This window comes from Mustela erminea, chromosome 2 (assembly GCF_009829155.1).
Source record: "Mustela erminea isolate mMusErm1 chromosome 2, mMusErm1.Pri, whole genome shotgun sequence".
Classification (NCBI taxonomy): domain Eukaryota; kingdom Metazoa; phylum Chordata; class Mammalia; order Carnivora; family Mustelidae; genus Mustela; species Mustela erminea.
Window position 1 is genome coordinate 32,087,931 of NC_045615.1, and position 16,352 is coordinate 32,104,282.

A 16,352-nucleotide genomic window follows, 5' to 3' on the forward strand; every position below is an offset into this window, starting at 1 on the left:
CTACAATCCTCAGAAAGCTTGTCATGTTCTGAAAATTAGGGGATCAGATATTTTGTGGAATGGGACTGAGCTTCACTTCTGAGATAGAGCCCAAGGAAATAAGGTTAAGAATTTGCAGAAATCACAGAAAGGAGGTTTCTGAACTTAACAGGCCATAATATTGATTGTTCAATCCAAATTTACTTAAATTTTTAAGGGAGAGTCCCCAAATAATTGGTACATTATATCTAAATAAGAGTTAGCATAAAAGTGAGAGGCTAAATACAAATACTGCTCACATTCTTGACAATGGTTTTTAACTGCAAGTTGGCATAAACCTGTAGGCAGGACATAGAGACAGCATTTTCTTTATGTAATATAAACACATGTGGGCTTTAAAAAAAATTACTCCCATCAGATTGAATTGGTATTTCTGTGGGAGTGGATCTACAAGCCTTTCCTTTCTCACAACTTCTCACAGAGTCTAGTATAGTAGAGTTCAAGCGTACTTAATTAATGTCCTTGATTGCCCTACTAACTAAATGACAGCAATAGTAGGTTCCCTGTTTACATGAGTGAACCCAAACATGGAAAGGAGAAAGTTATTGATAAGAGAGTTGGAGAAAAAAAAACAGAATAAAAGAATTAGTGAAAAGAAAAAGATATTGAGTACTCGAGATCTATGTAATGGACTTACATAAAAATTAGAGTGAATACCTTAATTTTGATCCACATTGTGACATGTCATTAAGGTTTCAATAAATAAAATATGCCATCCATCAAACAAAAAACAAAATTAAGCAAAATCCCAAACTCTGTGGCTTAACAGAGAAAGGGAGACATTTTAATGTGAGGCGAGCTTAGGTGTTATCCGGTGGAGGTATAAATAGAAACTAAGTCTGTGTTTCTCAAAGTAAGATTCGCAGACCATCTGTATTATAATCACATGACATAGTTGTTAGTATGAGTCCCACTCTAAAACACTAAGTCAGAATTTCTGGAAGAGAGAGCTCAAAAGCCTGCATGTTTAATCTGCATGCCAAATAATTCTGATGTACTCAAGTTTGAAATCACTGTCTTAGAATGCAGATTTCACTGTGGTTTCAGAGTTGATGAATAGGACCGATATTATACAGTGGGAGGAAATACCAAGGGAATAGTTGTAGGTAACCGGACAGGTTGATGTAGCATGAAATCAGCTTTAGAGTAAAGCAGACCAGATTTGACTAGGTGATACTTCAGGCAAGTCCTTTAATTTTCCTGATCCTCTGTCTTCCTTCCTTTTAAAGGCAAGAAAGAGTACTTCTGTAGGATCATGGTCATGAATAAAGATCATCCGTGTACAGAGCCTGACACATTGTAGGGCTCCTGATAAGTCATGGCTCTGATCTCAAGGCCTGTGGAAGATTTCCAGGTGCTCAAAGTTTGCAACCCTAGGTGTTGGCGGGGTCTTAAGATGGCTGCCGGGTGGCAGGCTTCTGAAGGAAGAGAAGATGTGGAGTGGGCTGCTACCTCCTTCCCTAAATGAAAGTGATGTTGAGTTGAATTCTGAAGATGAAGCCCCATTAGAGAACTCTGAACTTAACTTACAGGAAGATAATGAAGATGGGCCATTACAAAAACAGAGATCTCAGATTTCCAAACTGACAGACCAAAACCTGGGGCAGAGGCAAATGTAAATGCATACAAAGAGTGCCCTCTGGAATTTCCTTAAATACATGGCGTAAATTTCAAGAATTGCATAAAAAACATTCTGAACAGAAAAACCTCAACTTCGGGATTCAGAAGGAAGAAAAGAAAACGCTCCAGGAAAGGTAAATTGAAGAATGAAGCAAAGTCTCATAGTGAACAGACCTCAAGTGAAACCCAGTGGAAGGAGCTTACTCAGTATTTTGGAATCAATGATAGGTTTGAGCCCCCTGTTAAAAAGAAAAAAAATGGACAAGTTGGGTCTTGAAAAGAGCATAGACCAGGCTGTGGAACAGTGGAATATCAAGAAGGCTGAGGAACTCAGCAACCGGCTAGCTACTCGAGAGCTTGGTGTAAAAATTGCTAAGGAAGCTGCCTGCCACAACTTTGTAAAAGTCAAAAAGGATGCTGAAAATTCACAGGTTGCCCGAAAAAAGAAGAAGCTTGCATGGGGGTTTGAAGCAAAGAAGAGAAACCAAGAGCAACATGGGATATATGTAACTTGCTACAGTTCCTCAAGACATTTCAGTCTTGACTTGGGTTTTTGCTTGAGTCTTCAACCGCTCAATTTACTGAAAGATTTTCCTGCTTAGGTTAACTATGTCAGGAAACTAGTGGAAATTGGGAAAATAAGCATAAAGTTTGGGAGTTGATTATTAAATCTTTTCAGTCTTAAAAAAAAAAAAAAGTTTGCAACCCTAGGTCCCAGAAAACTGCTGGAAAGCACAGAGATCCCACATTTGAAGAAAATGTTTTGTAAACAAGTCCCCTAATCCAGTCCAAACATGGCCAATATCGTATACACGGAGGACAAATAAGATTCCATAAGAAACTCATGGTCTGAGAGAAAAGGAAATAAAATTTGTCACAGGAACATGGTAGAATAATGCATCCTTTCGACTGCTTTGCGTCAGGACGTGATCAGAAAGGAAAAGTGTAATTTCCTAAAGAGCGAAAGAAATTATTTTGGCTAAATTTGATGGGCTAGAAAAGATAAATGCTGCAGATAACAAAGAAACTAAAATTATAGCTCCAAGGAAGTAGGAGACGAACATCAGGTTTTTGTTTTGTAGGTGATTAAATCTCAGAGGAGCATGACAAGAGGACCTGAAGTGAGAAGAAAAGAAATGGTAGGTAAAATCTGTAAATGCTCAGTGTCCCTGTAGCAAATTGGTGCAGTTCTGTGTTTGTTTCTAAGGAAATAACCGTTTCAGGCCTCAGGTCCTGAGAGAATAAGTTAGAGTTGTGCTATCACATCATTGCAAAGGACTTTTGGAAATGGGGAGTGTATTTAGTCTTTTTTCTTCTTTAATTTTCCAAATGAGCATTTGGATATTTGGATGATTGTCAGAGGTAGATTTTAATTTTTAAATTTTTACAGCTTTTTGAAAAAACGGGGATCTGGGAGGGGCGTAGAGTCTTAGAGAATCCTAACATCATTGTTTACAGTTTATTATATAGTTGAGGCTCCAATGTTGAATGACTAGAAAGAGAAATATACTGGTAATAGTTAGATTACTGGCATCAGGCAATTAACAAAGACAACAAAGATTCTTTATAAATCCATTGATGTAGATCTCCCCATCCCTCCAACCAGGTTTATTGAGATGTAATTGACATATAACATTGTATCAGTTTAAGCTGTACAACCTGTTGATCTGATGCATTCATATATTACAAAATGATTATCAGCATAATGTTAGCTAAGACCTCCATCACATCACATAATTATTATTTCTTTATTGTGGTGAGAACATTTAAGATCTACTCTTTTAGCAAGTGCCGAGTATATAATACAGCATTGTTAACTATAATCACCATGCTGTATATTAGATCCCCAGAACTTATTCATCTTACAACTGAGAGTCTGTACCCTTTGACCACCATCTGCCCATTTTCCTTCACGGTGTCCCAGCCCCTGGTAACCAACCAGTCTGGTCTCGATTTCTATGAGTCTGGCTTTTTTAGATTGTACATATAAGTGAGATTGTGCAATATTTGACTTTCTCTGCCTGACTTATGCCTTCATGGTTCCTCCATTTTGTGTCAAATGGCAGGATTTCCTTCTTATTTTCCTTTTTATTCACGACTGAGTAATATTCCATTGTATATATACACCACATCTTCTTTATTCACTCATCCATTGGCAGACACTTGGGTTGTTTCCTATCTTAGCTATTGTGAATAATACTGCAATGAACTTGGGATTGCAGATATCTCTTCAAGACATTAATTTCATTTCCTTTGGTATATATCCAAAAGTCAGGTAGTTGAATTGTATGGTAGTTCTATTTTTAAAGGTTTTTTTTTTTTTTTTTTTTTTTTTTAAGGAAACTACTATTTTCCATAGTGGCTGTCCCAACTTACATTTCCACCAACAGTGTCTAAGGGTTTCCTTTTCTTAATACCTTCACCAGACCTTGTTGTCTCTTATTTTTTTGATGACAGCCATTCTAACGGGTGTGAGGCAGTATCTCATTATGGTTTTGATTTGCACTTTCCTGAAAATTAGTGATGTTGAGCACATTTTCACATACCTATTGGTCATTTGTATGGTTTCTTAAAAAAATGTCTATTTCAATTTCTCTGCCCTTTTAAAATCAAATTTTTTTTCTTATTGTGTTGTATGAGTTCTTTATAGATTTTGGATATTAGCCCCTTATCAGATATATGATTTGTGAATATTTTCTCCCATTCCACAGGGTGCTTTGTTGATTGCCAATTTTGTTTATTGTTTCTTCGTTGTGCAGAAACTTTTTTTGTGCAGAAACTTTTTAGTTTGATATAGTCCTACTTATTTATTTTTGCCTTTGTAAGCTTTGCTTTTGGTGTCAGATTAAAAAAAAAAATCACTGCCAAAACCAATGTCAAGGAATTTTTCCCCCCATATTTTCTTCTGGGAGTTTTACAGTTTGGATCTTTAAATTTTTAATACATTTCAAGTTAATTTTTGTCTGTGATGTAAGATGGAAATCCAATTTCATTCTTTTGCATTTGATTTTCCAGTTTCCTCAATGGCATTTATTGAAGAGAATATCCTTTCCCCTTTGAGTATTATTGTCTCCCTTGTCAAATATTAGTTGACTGTATGTGCAAGAATTTATTTCCGGGCTCTGAAATCTGTTCCATTGTCTATGTGTTTATTTTTACACTAGTTTCATATTGTTTTTTATTACTATAGCTTTGTAGTATGGTTTGAAATCAGGAAGTGTGATGCCTCCGGCTTTGTTCTTTCTCAGGCTTGCTTTGGCTATTTGGGGTCATTTGTGGTTGCATACAAACTTCAGAATTGCTTTTTCTATTTCTGTGAAAAATGCTATTAGAATTTTCATGGAGGGGTGCCTGGGTGGCTCAGTGGATTAAGCAGCTGCCTTCGCTCAGGTCATAATCTCAGGGTCCTGGGATCAAGCCAGCATCTAGCTTTCCACTCAGTGGGGAGCCTGCTTCCCCTTCTCTCTGCCTGCCTCTCTGCCTCTCTCTCTGTCAAATAAATAAATAAAATCTTAAAAAAAAAAAGAATTTTCATGGAATCACGGAATCTGATTTTTTTTTTAAAATAATGCCATCCAAAAAATAGACTTAACAGTACTACTCAAGAAGCTTTTTAATGACAATGCTTCTGCCCAGTGCTAGGATTGATTTTTAGCTTAAACTTCAACCTGAGTCCTTTCAGAAACAAAGCAAAAGACAAAACCCTCTTTCTATTGTTAATAAAGAAGAAACCACTCGTAGAAAAAGCAAAGGGAGGGAAAACTGTGGAGCGAAGAACTCAATAAGGAGGTCCTTCCTCATTTTATGTCCACCTGACAGTTCAACAGACCGCACTGAATAAGGGCTAACATTCCTTAGAAATCAATTCCTGAGAATTTTATTATTTATGCTATTAACAACAGACAATCTGGTAATTGTAGATTTCCATGGGAAAAATGGAAGACATCCAAAATCAAATGATCAGAATGAAAAAGGAACATCCTAGATTAGTCTAGAAGAAAATCATTCATTTGGCCATATCTGACCAAAGGTTTTCACCGATTGCTAGGAATCAGATATTTAGAATACATGCTCCATGATATTATTAAACACCTAGTAGATACTAAACACAAGTGGGAGAGTCACTGGTGAATTAAAACATAGTCAATGTTACCAAAGAGTCTAAGGAAGTAGAATTCCACATACTGTGTGTTTGTCTGTGTGTGTGTGTGTGTGTGTGTGTGTGTGTCTGTGTATGTATGCACATGTGTATTAAATATGAGCTTAACGTGTTCTACACTAGAAATTGTTGTTATTTTGTAGAATAAACAGTCATTCTTGGTTAATCATTTCACTGTATTTCTTAATAAATTGCAAGACTATGCTATTGAGAAATAGCTAAAAGAGGCCCATTTACCTGGTTTTTGAGTCTGGATAGCAGTGACTCATTATGACCAGTCCACCTGTTATATCCTCTGAGGAACATGGCTCAAGCAGGCTCATTTGAAGCTGAAAGTGCTATAGATTTTGAACAAAGACACATTATTCCTTTAAAATAAGGAAAAAAAAATCACTGTGAATGGTTTTACAGAAAAAAGCGATGCTAAATACAATAGATAAAATAGTTATTAAATTCCCTTTAAGAGTTTTCAACAAGAATCTAAATCTTCTTTTTATGGCAGAGAATCCAATTTTTTCATAAAGTGTATCATTATCATTTGGGCATAATTCATTGGCAGGGAATGATTCTTCACACAGATACTGGCGATAATACAGCATTTACATTTTTCAGAACTTTATGTTTAAAAAATGAATAACGGGTAAGAATAGAATCCTAATGTGTCTCTACCTTCGCCGAGACACCAACCCCTCTCTGGCATGACTTCTCTGTGCCAGCTCAGGCTCAATCAGCCAGTTTGATATTTTTAAAAAGCAACTCGTCGAACCTCATCTCACCTAATGCTTCAAAGGTGATTCTTTCAAGCTCAGTTCCATCTTCTTGGTGGTTTTTGGCATTTTTGGTGGAGGAAGTTTGCTTTATTTTGACATACAGTATATCATATCCAAAGGCACAGTATGGACTTCAATCAAAAGGCCTTGACTTGTTCCTTCTAAAGCTAGTTAGTATCCTAAACCGGGCAGCTATAGTCATGCTTTTATGTCTTCCACCTGGCTTGGAGGGGAGGCAAGGGACCAGCTTGACTATTAATATATACATATATAATACACACGAGTTCAAAAGCCTTCAGTTAGTTCTCTCTCCCCAGATTCATACAAATGGAGTCACCTGCGAGAGCAGCACCTTTAATGGCTTTCCATAATGATTAATTGCTGAGCAACAAAGGCTTTCCCAAATCCTCTGCAAGAACATTCTTGCTGGCTTACAATTAATGCATCTCCTTTGACAAAGTCACTAGCAGGAAGAGGGGGAAGGCGCTTATTTTAAATGGCGAACATACCTCCATTTGTCATAAGCCCAAGCTAAGTTTTTCATTTCCTTTGTCTCCAGCCCAATAACCTCTAAAGAAGGGAAATCTCTCTTTAGTGATGACATGACTGAAACACAAAGTGTTAGCTTTTTGAAACATTCCAACCCAACCTCCTGCCTTTCTTTTAAATACTAAGCATAAGGTCATAAATTAAAAAATGCATAGATTTTCAGTTATAATCCCATTTATTAAGGTCTGACAGAAAAACTCCATCTAGTTAAATCTAGTTGCAGTGAAGTAAGATTTATTAAAGGGAACTGTAATGCATCTCGTTAAAAGAAGAGCTGGGCACATCTACTATATTGACAGTTAATGGTGATTTAGCGGAAACGTACAGAACATTTATTTTTCCTTCTGACTTTATGACATTTTTGAAAGCCTCAAAAATAATAAACTATAAAATGTAATTTTTCTCTCTAAAAGATTGTCTTGTGGGTTGGGTATTCCTCACTATCTAGAATGTATTACTGTAAAAATTTTGCAGGTACGCATATCTCTGTTATGGCAGAACTCTTGGTAACAAGGAAACAAATTGCAACAAGTCCACATACTGAGGAGTCAGAGGTGTTCTTCAATTACTTTCTGATCTAAGCTCTCCCATAAGAGCATGCGGTCTTGGTCCTTTGGCTCTTGTATAACTATTAATAGAAAGATCATTTTAAAAAAAAATTTTGCCAAGAATGAAAAAAAAATCTGCCACATTGCCAATGTTGTACTGTCACAGTGACCATTCATCGAGGAATGCATTTCCTAGGCAATAAGATCGTTCAATGGTGTATGCCCAAAGCATATCCAATAAATGTGAAAAAAACATATTCACTGCATTTTGTAAACATGGAAAAAATTACTGTCTTCAAAGGCTACTGTATGCTACAGTGGTCAACTGTTCTACTAGGCAAGCATCTGTGAGCAGGAAACCCAATGTTTTCTGCATCTTTAGGATCTAGTCTTATTGGCATGCGGCAGTCATTCATCCATATTGGTCAAATCAGTGATGGAATGATTGAAAAAGTTGATGGGAAATTTTTTTTAAACTCTAAGGTCTCTTTACATTTTTAGCTGATTTAAAAGAAAGTATCAGTAATAGGGAGAAACAGTATACTAATGTCAGTCATTGGGAAGGCAGTAATTTGCCAGTTCCTCCATGTGAATTGTCCGCCTGTGATTTATGGACACTGCCTTTGGGCTTTCCGGCTGCCTTTTTTTTTCTTTTACACAATGTATCTTTCTCCTTTACTTCCGTGCTTTAGGAGCTGGCTTTCCAATTATGGTCCACCTTTGTTATTTCCTCCTTCGTTAGCATGGTGTAGTGTTGATTGTAGTTTGATGACTTCTTTTTATTTTTATGTCTTCTGTTCATTGCCTTAAATCAAGAAGGGATCCTTGCTTCACTGGAAGGAAAATCTTCAGTAGAATAACGACAATAAATAGTTTATTTATTTATTTTTATTTTTATTTTTTTTTAAAGCAGAGATATAATTTGGCCTGAATAAAGATGAAATATTTCCACTAGATTTTAAAAGTTAAGGTCACAGGAATGAAGATTTAAAAAAAAAAAAGGTAAGTCAAGTGGGAAATACATAAGAAGAATCAATTCTTATGGGCATTAACTGATTGTCCAGGTAAATGCACTTTGCTCTTTCATTCTCTGTTTGTGGCCAGTTTACAGAATAGAGACAAGTAGGTTAAAGCAACACCCACAATTTAAATATTTTTGTAACTTCACTCACTCATTTCACAAGCTGCAAAGATTGCTACCATTTGTTGGTGAATTACTATGTGTTAGTGTTTGTGGTGAGGACTTGACCCATATCAGCACACATTTAATCTTCACAGCAACTCTATGAATTAGACAAAATCTCCATTTTACAGATGTGAAAACGGAGATTTATAGGGCCTAAGATCATATAGCTTCTTAATGACAGAGCTATGTGGCTCCAAAATCCATGCTTGTAAACGAATACTCTTCCATGAATTTCATGAACACTACTCACCTGCTCTCTCACAGGACACCAACTATTTGGGGCACAGCCTTCAATTAATCGTTAAGGCTAGTTTGAATTTATATCTTGATTTTATTTTACTCATTTTTTTTTTATTTTTAGAGATTTATTTATTTGAGAGAGAGAGCGAGTGAGCACAAGCAGCGGGGTTGGGGAGAGGAGACACAGATTCCTCACTGAGCTGGGAGCCCCATGTGGGACTCAATCCCATGACCCTGGGATCATGACTTGAGCTGAAGGCAAACGCTTAACGAACTGAGCCACCCAAGCACCCTTTACTCATTCTATTATTATTATTTTTTAATACTGTAAGGAGAAAAAAGTTAAGATTATGGGTTAGGCTTACATTAATAATATCTATCCATAACACAGCTGTGACCACAAATCTTCAGAGGCTAAACAACTCTGGAAGTCTATCATATTTCTACAGATTGCTTCCTTCTCCAAAGTGACTCTTATTCACGCTCTTATCTTCTCTCTCTTTTTCTTTTTTTCCACCCCCTGCCATATGATATACCCTGACCCAGATGATAAAGCTGTTCAACTGAAAACATGATACAGACTCATTTTCTTTTAGGAAATCAATACAACTGGAACTCCCTCACCTCCTGTCATGAACCCTACTGCCCTTCCTGTCCCTGGAATTTGTACTCTCTCCTTTTACAAAGGATGAAACAATCTGCCCTTGTCAAGGATCTCCTTTCCATTTGTGTCCTGGATCCAGATGACACATGTCTTTTCTAAGACTTTCCTCCTGAGTTTATCCTTTCTCTCCTGCCTCAAAGGTTTCTTCACTTTTACTCAATTGTCACTAGTGTACAGACATGCTTGTATCTTTCAACTTAAAAAAGAATCCTCAGGGCACCTGTGTGGCTTAGTCAGTTAAGTGTCTGCCTTCAGGTCAGGCCCTGATCCTGGGACCGAGTCCTACACCAGGCTCCCTGCTTGGTGGGGAGTCTGCTACTCCCTCTGACACTCGGCCCTGCTATGCTCACCATCTCCCTCTCCCTCTCTGTCTCTCTCACCCTCCCCAAAATAAAATCTTAAAAAAAAAAAAAATTAAAAAAAAAGAGAAAGAATCCTCTCTTTAGTCCTTATTTGCCTTCAGCTATCCCTCTCAAAACTCTGCTCACCACTAAAAAACTTCTTGGGTTTTCTGTAGTAATGGACTCTTATTTTGTCACTGTTCATTCCCTCCATTCCCATCAGACTTTTCTTACCTGCAATGCATTGAGGCTTCATTTGACAGGACGACCAATGAAGTCAATTTCTCAAATCTGGTGATTGCTCTCTCTGACGCTGACCTGCCAGCAGCATTTGACATTCTTGACCATTCCCTCCTTTTTGAAGCACTTTCTTCTAGCTTCCGTGACATCAAATTTTCTTCATTTTCTCTTCCTTGGCAGTCACCTATTATCTGTGTGCCTTCTCCACTAGACCTTTGAATGTTGAGCTGATTGAAGGCTTTTCCATCTGCATGTCCACACGAGACGATTTCATGGCTTGTATACACTCCAATATCTCTAGCCCACTAGTTCTCCAGAATTCACTCTCCTACTTAACATACATTTATATCTAATAAATACCTCAAACTTACATTTTTTTCTACTCTTTGTTTTTGACATGATTTTGACCTTTTTCTTTTCTCTCTCTCTCTCTCTCTCTTTTTTTTTTTAGATTCCATGATTAAATGATACATGCCAGTGTTTCTCTTTCTCTGTGGCTTACTTCACTTAACATAATGCCCTCAAGGTTCATCCGTGAATATTACAAATGACAGGATTTCCTTCTGTTTTAAGGCTGAATAATGTTCCATTGTGTACATACACTACATTTTCTTTATTCATTCTTCCATCAGCAGACATGTAGGATGTTCCCATACTGTGGCTATTGTGAGTAATGCTGCTATGAACATAGGAGCTCAGAAATCTCTAGAAGATCTTGATTTCCTTTCTGTAGATAGTCACCTAGAAGTAGAATTGTTGGATTATTTGATAGTTTTCTTCTAATTTCTTAAGGAATCTCCATGTTCTTTTCTATAGTAGATGTACCAGTTTACATTCCCACCAATAGTGTAAAAGAGTCCCCTTTTCCCCGTATCTTCACCACCATCTATTGTCACTTGTCTTTTTGATAATGGACAGACATGAGGTGATATCCCTTTGATGTTTTCTTTGGAAAAACATCCATTTAGGTCCTTTGCCCATTTTTAAATTGGGTTATTTGGGTTTTTTTCTGCTATTGAGTTGTATGAGTTTTTTTTTTTTTTAATACTAACTCTTATCAGATATGTGGTTTATAAATATTTTCTTCTATTACTAGGTTGCTTTTTTATTTTGTTGATGATTTCCCTTTCTGTGAAGAAGCTTTCTAGTTTGATGAAGTCCTACTTGTTTATTTTTGTTTTTGCTGAGTTTGTTTTGGTGTAAAATCCAAAAAAACATATCACCAAGACTGATGTCAAGGAGCTTACTGCCTATGTTTTCTTCTCGGAGTTTTACAGTTTCAGGTCTTACATTCAAGTCTTACTCCATTTTTAATTGATTTTTGTGTATGGTGTAAGATAGTGGCTCTTTCATTCTTTTGTGGTTGTCCAGTTTCTATGTTGAAGAGATTGGATGTTCTTGGTTCCTTTGTCAGAAATTAACTGACCATAAACCCATGGGTTTATTTCTGGGCTCTTTTTTCTGTTCTACTGACATTTTTATGCCATTTCCACATTGTTTTGATTATAATAAGTGGTAATATTGTTTGAAATCAGGAAGTGTACTGCTTCTAGTTTTGTTTTTTTCTCAGAATTGCTTTGGCTATTCAGGGTCTTTTGTGGTTCCATATACATTTTAGGATGTTTTTCTATTTCTGTGAAAAATGTCATTGAAATTTTTATAGGGATTTCATTGGATCTTTAGATCATTTAATGTAGTATGGAGATTTTTAATAGTATTAATTTCTAATCTATGAGCATAGAATATCTTTCCATTTATTTGTGTCTTCAAAAATACAGAATGGCTGATGGATTAAAAACAAAAAGACCCAACTATCTGTTGCTTATAAGGGCTCAACCCAGGTTTAAGGACACACAGATTGAAAGTGTAGAGATTAAAAAAATATTCCATGCAAATGGAAACCAAAAGAAAAACAGGGGTAGCTATACTTATATCAGAAAAAAAAAATAGATTTTAAGCCAAAGGCTGTAACAAGAGACAAAGATGGTCTTTATACAATGATAAAAGGGTTAATTCATCAGAAGGACATAACAGTTGTAAATGTTTCTGCACCAAACATAGAGTACCTAAATATATAAAACAAATATTAATAGATCTGAAGGGGGAAATAGATAGCAATTTAATAGTAGGGGACTTCAATACACCACTTTCAACAATGGATAGATCATCCAGACAGAAAATCAATAAGGAAACATTGGCCTTAAACTACATGTTAGATCAGATGGACTTAACAGATATTTACGGAACATTCCATCCAACGGCAATAAAACACAAATTCTTCTTAAGGAGCCTCACCTAGAATAAATTATGTTAGGTAACAAAATAAGTCTATGTAAATTTAAGAAGTCTGAAATCATATCAAGCATCTTTTCCAACCATAATGGCATGAAACTATAAATTAGTTACAAGAAAACTGGAGAATTCACAACTATGTGGAGATTAAACAAATCCTCCTGAACAATCAATGGGTCAAAGAAGGAATCAAAAGAGAAATAAAAATACATCTTGATGCAAATGAAAATGTAAATACAATATACCACAGTTTATGGAATGCAGTAAGATCAGGTCTAACAGGAAATTTTATAGTGATAAATGCCTACATTAAGGAAATGAAAAGATGGCAAATAAACAAGCTAACTTCATACCTCAAAAAACTAGAAGAAGAACAAACTAAGCCTAAAGTAACTAGAAAGAAGGAAATAACAAAGGTCAGAGGGGAAATATATGAAACAGAGACTAAAAAGATAATAGGAAAGATCAAAGAAACTCAGCTTTTTAAAAAAAAATTGCCATTTTTTAAGAAAGATTTTATTTATTTAAGAGAGCTCACACATATGTATGTGGGGGGAGGGGCAGAGGGGAGGAGAGAAGGAGAGAATCTGGAGCAGACTCCACACTGAGTATAGAGCCCAGATTGGGGCTTGATCTCAGAACCCAGGGATCATGACCTAAACTGAAATGAAGAGTTGAATGTTCAACCAACTGAGCCACCAGATTCCCATTGTTTTTTTGTTTTTGTTTATATATATAGAGAGAGAGCACACATAAATGTGGGTGGGGTGTGGGATGGGTGTTGGGATGGAGGGTGGGGGTGGAGAGGGAGAAAGAGAATCTTAAGTGGGCTCCACTCTCAGCACAGAGCCAACTTGGAATTCAGTCTCATGACCCTGAGATCATGGCCTGAGCTGAAATCAAGAGTCAGATACTTAACTGACTGAGCCACCCATGTGCCCCAAGGGCTGGGTTTTTGAACAAGAGAAACTATTAGCTAGACTTATCAAGAAAAAAAAAAGAAGACTCAAATAAATAAAATTATAAAAATTATAAATGAAAGAGGAGACATTACAACTGATACCACAGAAATCAGAAGAGACTACTGTGAACAATTATATGCTAACAAATTGGATAAATTCCTAGAAACATACAACCTACCAAGACTTAATTGTAAAGAAACAGAAAATCTGAACAGATTAATTTTTAGTAAAGAAATCAGATCAGTAATCATAAACCTCCCACAAAGAAAACCCCAGGACCTGAAGGCTGCACTGGTGAATTCTACCAAATATTTAAAGGAGAATTAATACCCATCCTTCTCAAACTCTTCCAAAAACTAGAAGAGGAAGAAATACTCTCAAACTAATTTTATTATGCCTGACCTGATACCAAAACAAGGCAAAGACATTACAAGAAAAAACAACAGGCCAACATCCCTGATAAACAAAGATGCAAAAATCCTTAACGTATTATTGGCAAACTGAATTCAACAAATGTCTTAAAAGGATCATTCACCACAATTAAGTGATATTTGTTCCAGGGATGCAAGGATGTTGCAATATCTGCAAATTGTGATACATGACAATTAACAAAATAAAGGTAAAAAATCACATGAATCTCTATAGACCCAGAAATAGAATTTGAGAAAATTCAGTATGCTTTTGTGATAAAAGCTCTCAACAAACTGTGTACAGAAAGAGTGTACCTCAAAATAATAAAGGCCATATATGACAAACCTATAGCTGAAACCATTCTCAGTGGTGAAATGCCGAAAACTTTTCCTCGAAGATCAGATCTCCATATCCAATATATCCATCAGAACAGTTCTTGGTTCTATCTCCAAACTATATTCTTTCCAATATTCTCAATCATGATCACTATCACTTTAGACCAAGATACTACTGTTGTGACTCCCTCAATATTGCAGGACCTCATTGGTCTGGTCCTGTATTTCTGTAGTCTTGTCTTCTCTACAAATGACTTCTTGAATTTACCCATTTAAATAATTTCCCAGAACAAAGGAATTCTTTCTTTAAGTCACAGGAACAGTTGTTCCTCTTAGAAATAAACACTACTTTTTATTCCATGAGAGATTCAGGTATGGATTTCTTTGTAGAAGCCTCATGATTAGTACAGTTATTTTATAAATTGCCATCAAGATCAAGCCATCAAAGAGCACAGGGAACAAGTGTCTTCATTTTTTTTTAATTCTTGGGGAAATAGACTTAGGTTTCAAATCCTTTATATGCAAATGAGATTGTTATTACGATTTCTTTGCTGTGCAAAATTGAGAAGCAAGCTTATGTTAGCAGGTTCCTGTTTAAAGGCCAAGAACACAGTCCACTGACTATAATGAATCTTTGGGCATTACCATGATTGTCAATAAACAAAAGGCAAGCCACCATTTCTGTGATTGTAATGTTCTCCTATTTCATTTGGTTCTTACAAAAACAACAGGTGAATCGATCTGTCTCTATTTTTGCTGTCTGACCACGTTTGTAAACAATTAGAACCAGACTCATTTTTATTATTTATAAATAACAATTTTATTAATAATTCATTATTTTAGTTTATGGATGAGAAAAGCCACGTGGCTTAGAGAGTAAACAAGAGGGGAAATTAAGGGTATGCTTTCTACCTGATGTGTGTCTTCATTTGTTAATGTTCTGTTTTGCTTCCTGAAATGTCTTCTGATAGATGTCAAATCAATAACACTTAAACCATAAGAAAGCCCAAAGACTAAATAAACACTTCAGAGAAAAAAAAGATTCATATGAGACAACTGGGCTTCAAGCATATTAAGCAGAGGTGATAGTTGTTAATTTGGTTATGGTATGGAACTTAGGTTAACAGGGATTCTGAAGATGACTAATGGTAACATCCTCACTGGAGTTTGTAGAGTTGAGTCCTAAGAAGTCTTCTTCCTCCTATTCTTCCTCCTCCTTCTTCTCCTTCTCCTTTTCCTTCTCCATTTCCATCTCCATCTCCATCTTTTCCTCCTCCTCCTCCTCCTCCTCCTCCTCCTCCTCCTCCTCCTCCTCCTCCTCCTCCTCCTCCTCCTCCTCCTCCTCCTCTTCTTCTTCTTCTTCTTCTTCTTCTTCTTCTTCTTCTTCTTCTTCTTCTTCTTCTTCTTCTTCAGTCTTCTAATTATTGTCCCTCTGCCAGTGCACATGCATATGACAGATATGACTGTGTATTCTGGGGTCCATCACTCCTTCTGTTTTTCAGTTCTTAGATTCATCTTCTTGTTTGGCCTCCTCATCCTCCCCAGATTTTGGACATTACTAACTTAGTGACTCCCACTTTACTACTGTATTTACTCCTCTGTGTACTCAGTTGAAAGCACTGGAGGAAGAGAAGTTGAGAGGAAGAAAGTGTTAACACTGTGAAGTTTCATTTGACTGCATCTCTACGTATAATGAAAAGCACTTGTGATGTGATTTGCTGAAATTGAATTGTGGTTACAATTCCCTACCAATATGTCTATTAAGTGAGGAAGACCTATGTTGCTGTTTCTTGGCAAACCAGCTAATTGGAAGGCAATTTTATCAAGTAGGGTGTAGCACTTGTACTAACAGAAGAGGTGTTTTGCAAGTCTGATCATAGTGATAGGTATTTAATATATTAAAGGATACATACAATATTTATGGTTATTTCTGAATTATTTTTATAAATTATTTACTATGTTGGCCTCACTAAAAATTCATTACTAGCTTCTTGGT

At 36.3% G+C, this 16,352-nt stretch overlaps 1 pseudogene; it reads left to right on the forward strand.

Annotated features, from left to right (window-relative positions):
• The first annotated feature begins 1,424 nt into the window (after positions 1-1,424).
• On the forward strand, positions 1,425-2,169 carry LOC116583051 (annotated as a pseudogene).
• Positions 2,170-16,352: the final 14,183 nt, after the last annotated feature.